General features: G+C 40.1%; 1 pseudogene; it reads right to left on the minus strand.

The window, feature by feature from the left end:
* Positions 1 to 5,981: 5,981 nt before the first annotated feature.
* On the minus strand, positions 5,982 to 6,628 carry LOC118985959 (tumor necrosis factor alpha-induced protein 8-like protein 3; annotated as a pseudogene).
* Between the last annotated feature and the right edge of the window lie 3,323 nt (positions 6,629 to 9,951).

The following is a 9,951-nucleotide window of genomic DNA, read 5'->3' on the forward strand; positions in this document are numbered from 1 at the left end:
GCTTGGACCCTTATCATTTAAATGAGAACATTCTAAACAAAGCAGGTTTCATAGGATTTTACATATTCTTTCTTTGGCCTGATCACCCCAAATCCCGCTGTAGCCAGCAAAGAGCTGCACCACCTTCCCAGTCATAGGTTTTTAGGCTTAAATGGATTAGAGCCAGGAAGCACTTCTCCCAGATGGAAATGGGGACTCAGGCTATGCCAGAATAACCGAGGGGTGAGGGTCCATCACTCCCTCTTTGCTGCAGCCCCCTGAGTCCTTCCTTGAGGGCCTCCCAAGTGACTGTCCCAGGCTTAGGTTGCCCCTCCTCTGAGGGGTCTTACCCATCACTGACTAACCGACCAAGCATTGGGGGCAAAAGTGCTGCTGCCAAGGAGATAAGCTTTGCCTCCTTAGTGGCTCACAGTCTGGAGGTTGCTCACTCAGCCTTAGTCATGGGAGCAGTTACAACTCCTGAAACCAGGCAGAGTGGTTGCCAACACACAGTCATGGGGATATTTTGTTTTTTTTCTAGAAACTTTATAGTTTTAGCTTTTATATTTAGGTTTATTATCACCTTATAAATTAATTTGCAGGCATTTTATGATGTTTCTTTGGAAACTGGCTCTGATATGGAGATTTCCATGTAAGAAGCTTGCTAGAGTGTATGTATTTCAGCACACTGTAGAGCTTACCCCTTTTACAACTTGATTCACTTACTTAATATAATAAGGGTAAGAGTAGTAACTCTTCAGACACTGTACTGGCTGAGAGCTTGCATGTAGAAACGGTAAACTCAGGAATATCAGCTTGTTGCCAAGTGGCATTTGGTCTTCTCAAGGGATGGTGTCATATTAAGGGTTCACTATTGGTTTTTATTGCTGCAAATAATATTCTACAGTAGTAGTAGCTAGATAGACCTTGGTAAGTGGAGGCTCATGCAATTAACATAAAGATCTTCACAAGTCTATCTACACACTTCTTATCTAGACTTTATTCCCAATATTCCAATATTTCTTATTTCAGGAGACTGACCAACAAAAGACTCACTGTGACCCATGAGTTCATATATATTCTTATTTTGGGGCACTTCTTCCTCCCATAGTAGTTGATTAGGTTCATTATACAAGCCTTGCTCATTGGGAAGATTTCCTCTCAATGCTACTTTCCCTTCACCTTAAATGGGGCAACAGTTCAGCTGTTTTCCAACTTTGGCTTACATCTACACACCAAGCTGATGTACCAGTGACCCAAGCTTGGCATTTTTCTTTTTCTGTTGGGTGGTCATACAGAATCTCAAAAAAGGCTACGATGTAAGCAGAAAGAGAAGTGACAATATGACATCATGATCTGTTCCACCTTCCTATGCAGCTAACATGCTGCCCGGTCCTTTTTGTAAATGCCAATGCACAGCTTACCTGTACCTTGCCTTTGACCTGCCTGCTCTAATGATTTTGAGTTTCCAATAGAACCCAGCTCAGGGTTGGCAGTTGTGACCTCAGAGTTACTTGATATCTCACAACCAGGTGTTCCATCTCTGCTAAATCCCAATAGTATGCAAGAAACCACTTTTGTAATAGCATAAACTTACCTGCTATAGATAAATGACTGCTCTAGACACATAGGTGTCTATGTTGTGATTCTCATTTGTGGGCTTGTCATAAGTTCCCAGGGTATTTTTCCCATCACTGGTAACTCTGGTACTATATATGATTTACTTGCACTGCAGCCTGGATATGCTGCAGGATCCTTTTTGTTGTTGTGAGCCTCATTCAAAGATGCTAGTCTCCCAAACCATTTAGAATATGAGCTGGAATTGTCCCAAGTATGGAATATTCTGCCTCCAGAGAGGACTACTAGGTACCATGCTTTCTTCTTAGTTGTAATAGGGACAAGATGCAATAATTTGTTCTCTACTTTGGAAAGAACATGGTGTGCCACAGGCCACAGGAGCCTTAAAAATGTCATTGATATGGTAGTCACTTGAATCCATGTGGAGTTTATAACCAATCCTTTGCAACATATGAGAATTATCATGGCCTTTAATATACTTGCCTTTTCTTGTTCATCTGGTCTGATTGGTGTGATGTCATCCATATAGTAGATTAATGTAATATTCTGCAGAGAGTCCAGATGGTCTAAATCCTTTAGTACTACAGTATGACAGATTGCAGGAGAGTAAATACAGCCCTGCAGAAAGACGGCAAAGAATACTGTTGTCCATCCTATATGACTGCCAATGTTTTCTGCTTTTATTTTCCATTCCTTCTTGTAGGGAATGGAAAACTATGCATTTGCCAGATCCGTGGCCCTATACAATGTAAATGAGTCCATATTAATTTTCTCTAAAAAACACCTTTACTTGGTACAGCAGCTACAACTGCAGCTATTACTTGGTCAAGTTGTTTAGTTCACTATCATCCTCCAGGATTCATCCGATTTGGTTAGGGGCCAGATTGTTAAGCTAAGTGGAAGCATAATGGAACTATTGTCTGCCCCTGAATTCCTTAAGGCTTTGAGATAACCTTGGTGTCTGCCACTACTCCCTGTTATATAATATTATTTTTTGTTTCATATTTTTGTCAAGTGATAGTTTCAGTGGTTTCCATTGTTCTCATGCAGTGTAATAGCTCTTGTTTAACAAAGCAAGGATACAGTCCAGTACCAAATATCTTAATTTCAGTTATATAGTTGGGGACTGAGACCTGAAGAATCAGTAGGTCCACTGCGACCCACACCTGGGTCCCAACCATCTATTCTTGACCCCTATGTCCCCTCATTCTAAGAGAAAGACAAAGTTAATATTTTGAGTTCTGTGTATTGTTGTCAACTCAGACAATCTCTGGAAACATAGAGCCTCCTTAATTCAATAGATTCTAGGTCTAAAACTTGCTAAGATCAAGAAAGGAACTGTAATTTTAAAAACATAAACAGCTGTGCTTAGCCTCCTGATCATCTACACTTGTCCATTAGAACTTCCTGTAGTGATACAAATGACTTATATATACACCATCCAATATAGTTTTTTAGCCACATTTGGCCATTGAATATTTGAACTGTGGCTAGCAAAAGTGAGGAACTAAATGTTTTTTTTTTATTTCATATATGTTAACCAGTTCAAATTCAAATAGTCACATGTGGCTACTGACTATATTGGATAGTACAGGCATAGATTTGAGCAGTGTCCTCGCTGCCTACCTCAGTCTCTGTGTTGCTATATTGTACTAGTCACCTCATGACTTTCTCCTTGCAATAATTATGCTTATCTTATTTCTGAAGTTTAAATGACACTACTTTGCTTTTCTTATTTCTGAATCCTGTCTTCTGTGCTGATATCCAGAATCCTAGTTACAGAACATCATCTCCTACCATTATCCTTGACCAACAAAGAGCAGCTGCCATCGACTCTTGCCATAAATAGACCATCTTCTAGGTCTCTGACCTAGAAGTTAGCTGGCAGCTCCATGGCCTGAAATAGTATACTCACTCCAGCATGCCTGCTTCTTCAAGCCTTTTGATCCCCTCCCCACCATTTGCTAAGATACCTGTAGCATTTCCACAGTACTTAATGTGTGACATTACTTTTTTTAAACCTCTAAGAGATGAGGTAAAATAGCATGGTCTCCCAAGATTCTTGCCAGGATGTCAGATACTGTATCATGAGAGAGTGCTCCCATATCATTAAACTCTCCCCTTTTGACTTTATATCCTACCTCCCTTGATCCAGCATATTTAGGACCCGACCCCATGCATACTTTCCCAGTCATTACTGATACATGCGGGCTAAATATTGCAGTGGTGTCAGGTATTGTTTCCTTCTACTCTTAGTTGACTCAGCACTTTCTCAGTTGAACTTTGCTATAAAGAACCCTTGTTATTAATCTTTCAGCCAGGAAAGAAGGTGGAAAATAATTGAAGGGAAAGGGAGGCAGTGCATCTTGTCTTACAAAAGAGAGGCTTCTGCAAGGCCTGGCAGCAAGTACAGAGCACTAACCTTTCATAGGAAAGAGGGTAAAGCCATCTGTAGGCCCAGAGGGCTCAGGGAATCTAAGGTTTCAAGGTGCTTGAGAATATTGACCTAATGTTGTATTCCAAGTCTCAAGATTCCACTCCTTGACGATAGTTCCATGAACTTAGCAAACAGTCCTGTCTAGGCTAAATCAATAGTTCATTCGGGAGCCTTCTCCTCAGTATTTGTGACCCCTGGTATAGGGAAATAACAGTCTCTGTATATGTTTCTAAGTGGGTCTTCTGCCTTTTAAATTAGCGACTTACACTTTATTATTCATTCTTTTTCCAATGCATGAATAGCCCTCAGCAACATGTATCAAAATATTATTGTCCTTATAATTAGTACTGCTTCCAACCTCTCAAAAGCCTGAAACATTGTATCCTTGACCCCTCCCCAATGCATTCCTTTCCAGTAATATCACATTGAAATCCACAACCAGTGGAAGCACAACTGCACAGGTATCTCCATACTTCACCTATAATTAGTAATGGGATGTTCATGATCAATCAGCTAGTGAGCTAGCTTCAAAATCCCATTTTAGGATTTGCTTATAACTAATAGAATTGAAACTGGTCTGAGATGATGAATTGTATTCAGAAAAGTGTCCCAGCTGGAAACATGAGACCAGGACTTGTACTATCAGAGCATCCAGTCATTGGAAGCAATTGGTCTCTGAGCAAGGGCATAAACTTATGTGGGAAAAAATGCCTAAAGTGGATTCAGTTTGGGGGGAGGAACTTAGATAAAAGCCATCAATAGGCAACTAGTAACAAAGTACCGCAGTTTGGGTGGCTTAAGCAATAGTAATTTATTTTCTCACAATTCTGGTGGCTAGAAGTCTGAGATCAAGGGGTCAGCAGAGTTAGTTTCTTCTGAAGCCTCTCTCCTTGGCTTGTAAATGACCATCCTTGTATCTTCGCGTGGTTTTCTTTCAGTGTATGTCTGTGTCGTAGTTTTCTATTCTTATAAGACCATCAATCATATCGGCTTAGTGTCCACACCAATGACCTCATTTAACACAATTACCTATTCAAAGACTTTTTTTCTTTTCTTGGAAGGGTACTTTAGATTTATTAATAAAACAGAGAAAACTGACAGCACAAACTGACTATGAAAGGCCAGTAAAGACAGATAAGGATTCATTTTGCCTGACTCTCTGTGCACACCAGAATAAACCCTCCCTATACTTCATGGACTGTGCCCCGTACATGAGGGAAGGCAGGTCGTGCAGGGGGAGCACAGTTCTCCTCCACTTCGGCATAATGGGTGAGAAACTCTACCTGTCCACTGGGGAATCATAAATCTGCACATCTGAGATCTAAAAGACAGCTCTTGAATAACATTTTCCCAGTTTGTAGTTGCACTTTTTCACACCCTCAGATTCATTTTTAATTTGCTAGAAACAGCACATCTAGAGACAGATTGTGAACCCAGGCCATCAGAGACTATTGTTCCGTTCTTTGCTGCTTAATAGTCTAGATCCCAGTTGATCCCTCTCATACTCTGAAGAGGAAATAAGGCCCTACCTTAGTGTGTTTCAAAAGCGTGAACATGACACTGTCTCATTTGATCCTCACAGCAGCCCTGGGAGGTAGGCAGGCAGGCATCCTGGTTCCAGGATCCAGAGGACCGAGGAGTTGTGACTGGTGGAGCTAAGAATCAAACCCATGTTGTCTGACTCCTGGTCCAGGGCTCCTTCCAATTCACAAGATGAACTGAGTTCGCCTTGTAGAGCAGAGAGCCTTTCTGCTTAGAATAGATGAGCTTTGGGCTTGCAAACAAAGGTGATTTTAAGTGCAGACCTCATCAGCAAGCTCAGGGAATAAACACGCCTGAGAGCAATTCAGCATCAACATCACAGGAATGAAAAGGACAGAACATGGGTGTCTTTGATAAGGGTTTCTTCCTGTTTTCTCGATTCTCCCCCAGACCACATTGAGTGCTGTAACATGAATGCAGCAAAGTCCAGGAGAACAGAAGATATTTAAAGGACTTTCTCATCTAGCAGTTTATGAATTTCTTCACGGGTCTTCTTGAGGTTGGGTGTACAGTCCCCATCCAGACTACATGTAAAGGGTAGAGAGGAACTCCACATCAGCAAAGTGGCTGAAGACATGGTTGATGCACCCGTGGGTCCTGGGTGTCAGGTATCACTGTACCAGTCCATGCACGAGGTTCTTGCACTCCTGTGGGAGCGTGGAGAGCATGTGCCCATCAAAGGTGTATTCCACCTCCAAGAAGCTGATGATGGTAATGGCGGTCTGGTTCAGCTTCTTCCTGACCTCCACCATAACAACCTCCTCATGGTTGAACTGGCTATTCCGGTAGAGGATCCCAGTTTTGATTGCCACATTGATTAAGTCTCTCATGATCTTGTGAGCTTCCTTCTTGTTGTGGGTGTGCCTTTTGGTGACTTCCTATAGCTCATCAAAGATCTCACTGCTGGCGTCATCAATCAACACGTTGGCCCTGGTTTTGCTGGCCATTTTGCTCAGAATCTTTTTTTTTTTTTTTTGCTTAAATGGCAAGGCTCTTTGAGCTAAAAACATTGGGACCTACAGCATTCATAGGCTCGACCTCGCTTTGCTCGCTGGAATCCGAATCCATGCTGCGGGTTGCTGGCGCGGGGTCCACAGCTGCCCATCTGTCTGCGGGGCCTCCGGTGCCCACGGGGCCCTTGGGGGCCGGCTGTTCTGCGCACTCCATGTGGACAGCCGAGAGATGTCAGACTAGGTGGTGCGGCTGGGGCAGTGCGCTGCGGGCGCCCAGGGAGCCTCCATGCCCCACTCTGGGCTGCATGTGAAGAGAGCCGTGGAGCTCCTAAGAACTCTTACCTCCAAATTAAAGTCACCTTCTGAGGTACAGGGGGTTAGGACTTTAATATTCGTATACAAATTTGAGGGGAGCACAATTCAATACTAGAATCTGTAAGAATGAGTACTGCAGCCCTCGAAGAAAATGTGAGCTGTGGACTACAGTGTCTGCTACATGTGCAGTATGACACAGCAGTGAAATTTAATGCATTCCATACATTTATTTGTCAAGTTGCTCCAGTAAGTTTTCATCCTCAAGAATTGCCTTGGTATTCTTCTGGAAACCCATTGACGTTTCATGTGTGGTGCAGCTCCTGGTCTGTCTATCCCGATCCATGAATTTTTTCACCAAAATGAGTTACTCCAATACTATTGTCTTAATGACATTAGCTTTAATCTAAGTGTTGACATCAAATGATGTGAGCCTTCTAAAGTCTTCCATTTTGTTTTTTGTTTTCAAGATTGTTTTGGCAGTTTGGAGCATTCGCATTACCATATAAATTTTATTTTTTTACCATACAAATTTTAGAATCAACTTGTCAATTTCTTCGAAAAATGTGTTCATACATACATGAAGTCTGCTGAGATTTTGTTAATGTTTGCATGTAATTTATAGTTAAATTAGGCAGGGGGAACTTATATCTTAACAAAACTAGACATTTTGATCCATGAACATGGTGTATCTCTCCATTATTAGCTGTTTTTAAAGTTCAGCAATATTTTGTAGCTGCCAGTACAGACATTTTATTTGGGTATTCCATAATTTATATGTTATTGTAAATGACATTTTGAAAATTTCTTTTTTCTTGAAATTTGGCTGCTAAAATATAGAAGTACCATTAAATTTTGTGTATTAACCTTGCGGTCTATGGTTTTGATTCATTCATTTATTAGTTTTATTACTGTTTTGTAAGTTTTCGAGGGTTTGCCATATAAAAATCATGTTCTATAAGAACAAAGACAGTCTCATTACTTCCTCTGCAATTTAGTACCTTTACTTCTTTTTTGCTTTTTGTTTGTTTGATTTTTTGTTTGTTTTATGGGCCCAGCACGCTTCCGCTGCACCACTCTGCTCTCAGCTGATTTTTTGCTTGTTTTAGTCTATTGAACATGCTAAGACTTCCAGTTTAATGTTGAATAGAAACGATGGGAGAAGATGGCCTTGCATTGAACCTAATATTAAGAGAAAAGTGTTCAGTATTTTGCCATTGAATGTAGTGTTCAGTGTAGCTTTTCTGTAGATGCTTTTTATCAGACTGATGAAGTTCCCTTTGATTTCTAGTTTCCTGAGAGCTTTCATTAGGGATGGATGTTAAATTTTGTTAAATGTCTTTTTCTGCATTTATTGAGAGGATCATATGTTTTACAGCCATATTTCTCTGTTAATGAAGTGAATGATATTGATTGCTTTTCATCTGTTACACCGATCTTACAATCCTGGAATAAAGCCCACTTGATCATGATGTTTTACCTTTTTTATTTATCTTTTTTTATTTAATTGACTGATATTTTTAAAGATTACTGCTTATATACTCATAGGAATATTGGACTGTACATTCTTGTAATAACTTATTAGGTTTGATATCAGTGTTATGCTGACCTCATGGAATAAATTGGGAAGTTTGCCTCCACCTCTGTTTTCTGAGAAAGCACATGTCAGATCTAGTCAACAGGTGCTTTGAAAATGCTTTGTCTTCAAGATCCACTCAAATTTTCAATAATTGCAGAAACTCCGAAAAGCTTTGGCTACATAAGTTATATTATTTATAAACTGTATTAAAATTAAAATAGAAATTTTAAATATTTATCAACTTATTCCAGAAAGTAGTAAATTGTAATAACATTTAAAAAAATTAGAATTCTTTCCAAAATTTTTTTGTGAAAAGAGAAGTGTCATTTTACATTTTTATCGGTGTCTTTAATGTCTAGCTTCATAGAAGATAGCTGGTTCTCACATGGGCTTCTGTATTCAACCTATTACAATATCACATATTATGTAGCTTATGGAAAACTCCACGTGTGAGAGACTGAAAATAGAAAATACAAGTTTCTAGTATTGTTATAAAGTAATTTTGACTTTTCAGGTCCCTGTCATTTTGTATTATCTATTTCTTCTTGCGTCCATCTTTGTAAACTGTGTTATTTAAGGAATCTTCATTTATTTAAGGTGTCGAATGTATTAGCATAATGTTGTTTATAAAATCCCACATTATATTTCTCATGTTAGCATATGTATACCTTCTCTTTTTCTCTGCTATTGGTAACTTGGATGTTTCTCTTTTTCTTTGTCTGTCTAGTTAGAATTTTTTCAGTGTAGTTATTATTTTCAAAACACTACCTATTTTGACGTTGAATATTATGTATGACACATTATAGGAGGCCCGCATTATGTTGTCTTCCTTTAAAGCAGGGACACCCAACTCACAGCCCTTGGGCTGCAAGGATGTCTACGAAGGTGGCCCAACACAAAACCATAAAATTACTTAAAACCGTTTTTGTGCTTACCAGTTTTCATTAGTGTTTGTGTATTTAATGTGTGGCCCAAGACAACTCTTTTTCCAGTGTGGCCCAATCTTTTGATGCCAAAAGATTGGACACCCCTGAAAGTGTGCTGTGTTTTATTCTAGTAGCTGGTTGTTGTTACCTGTGGATCTTTTTGATCCTGCCAAGGTTAATAATATTCTTTGTTGGTTCAGATCTACTTTGGGTTTGCCTCAGTTCCAGGATGTGCTTCTTACTTTCGAGTATGGAGCATACCAGTGAGATTTGGCCTTTTTAGGGTTTAAACTGAATATCTGAATTACTCTGTAAGATTTCACCACTGTAATCATAGAACTCTGACACTGTCCAGCACTGCGTGTCTTCTGGTGTCTTCTTTTAGCTGTCGGCCATGCAGGAGCTTCTCCTGGAGGTCCCTCCTCTCTGTGCAGCTTCTTCCTATTGGGTACCTTTCCTGCCAATTCCAGTCACTTCAGCCACTAACTCTGATCTCAGCTTTTTCCATTCAGCAAAACTGCCCTCTATGCTTTGCCTCCAGCAGTCTGTGCTAACTGATAAGTGTCTCCAAGCAGAAAGCTAGGGCAAATATGGGGCCCAACTTACATGTTTTCCTTCTCTTGAAGTTTATAATCAGACCCTAGC

Source organism: Sturnira hondurensis, unplaced genomic scaffold (genome assembly GCF_014824575.4).
Source record: "Sturnira hondurensis isolate 20B ecotype Veracruz unplaced genomic scaffold, ASM1482457v3 Scaffold0004136, whole genome shotgun sequence".
Taxonomy (NCBI): Eukaryota; Metazoa; Chordata; class Mammalia; order Chiroptera; family Phyllostomidae; genus Sturnira; species Sturnira hondurensis.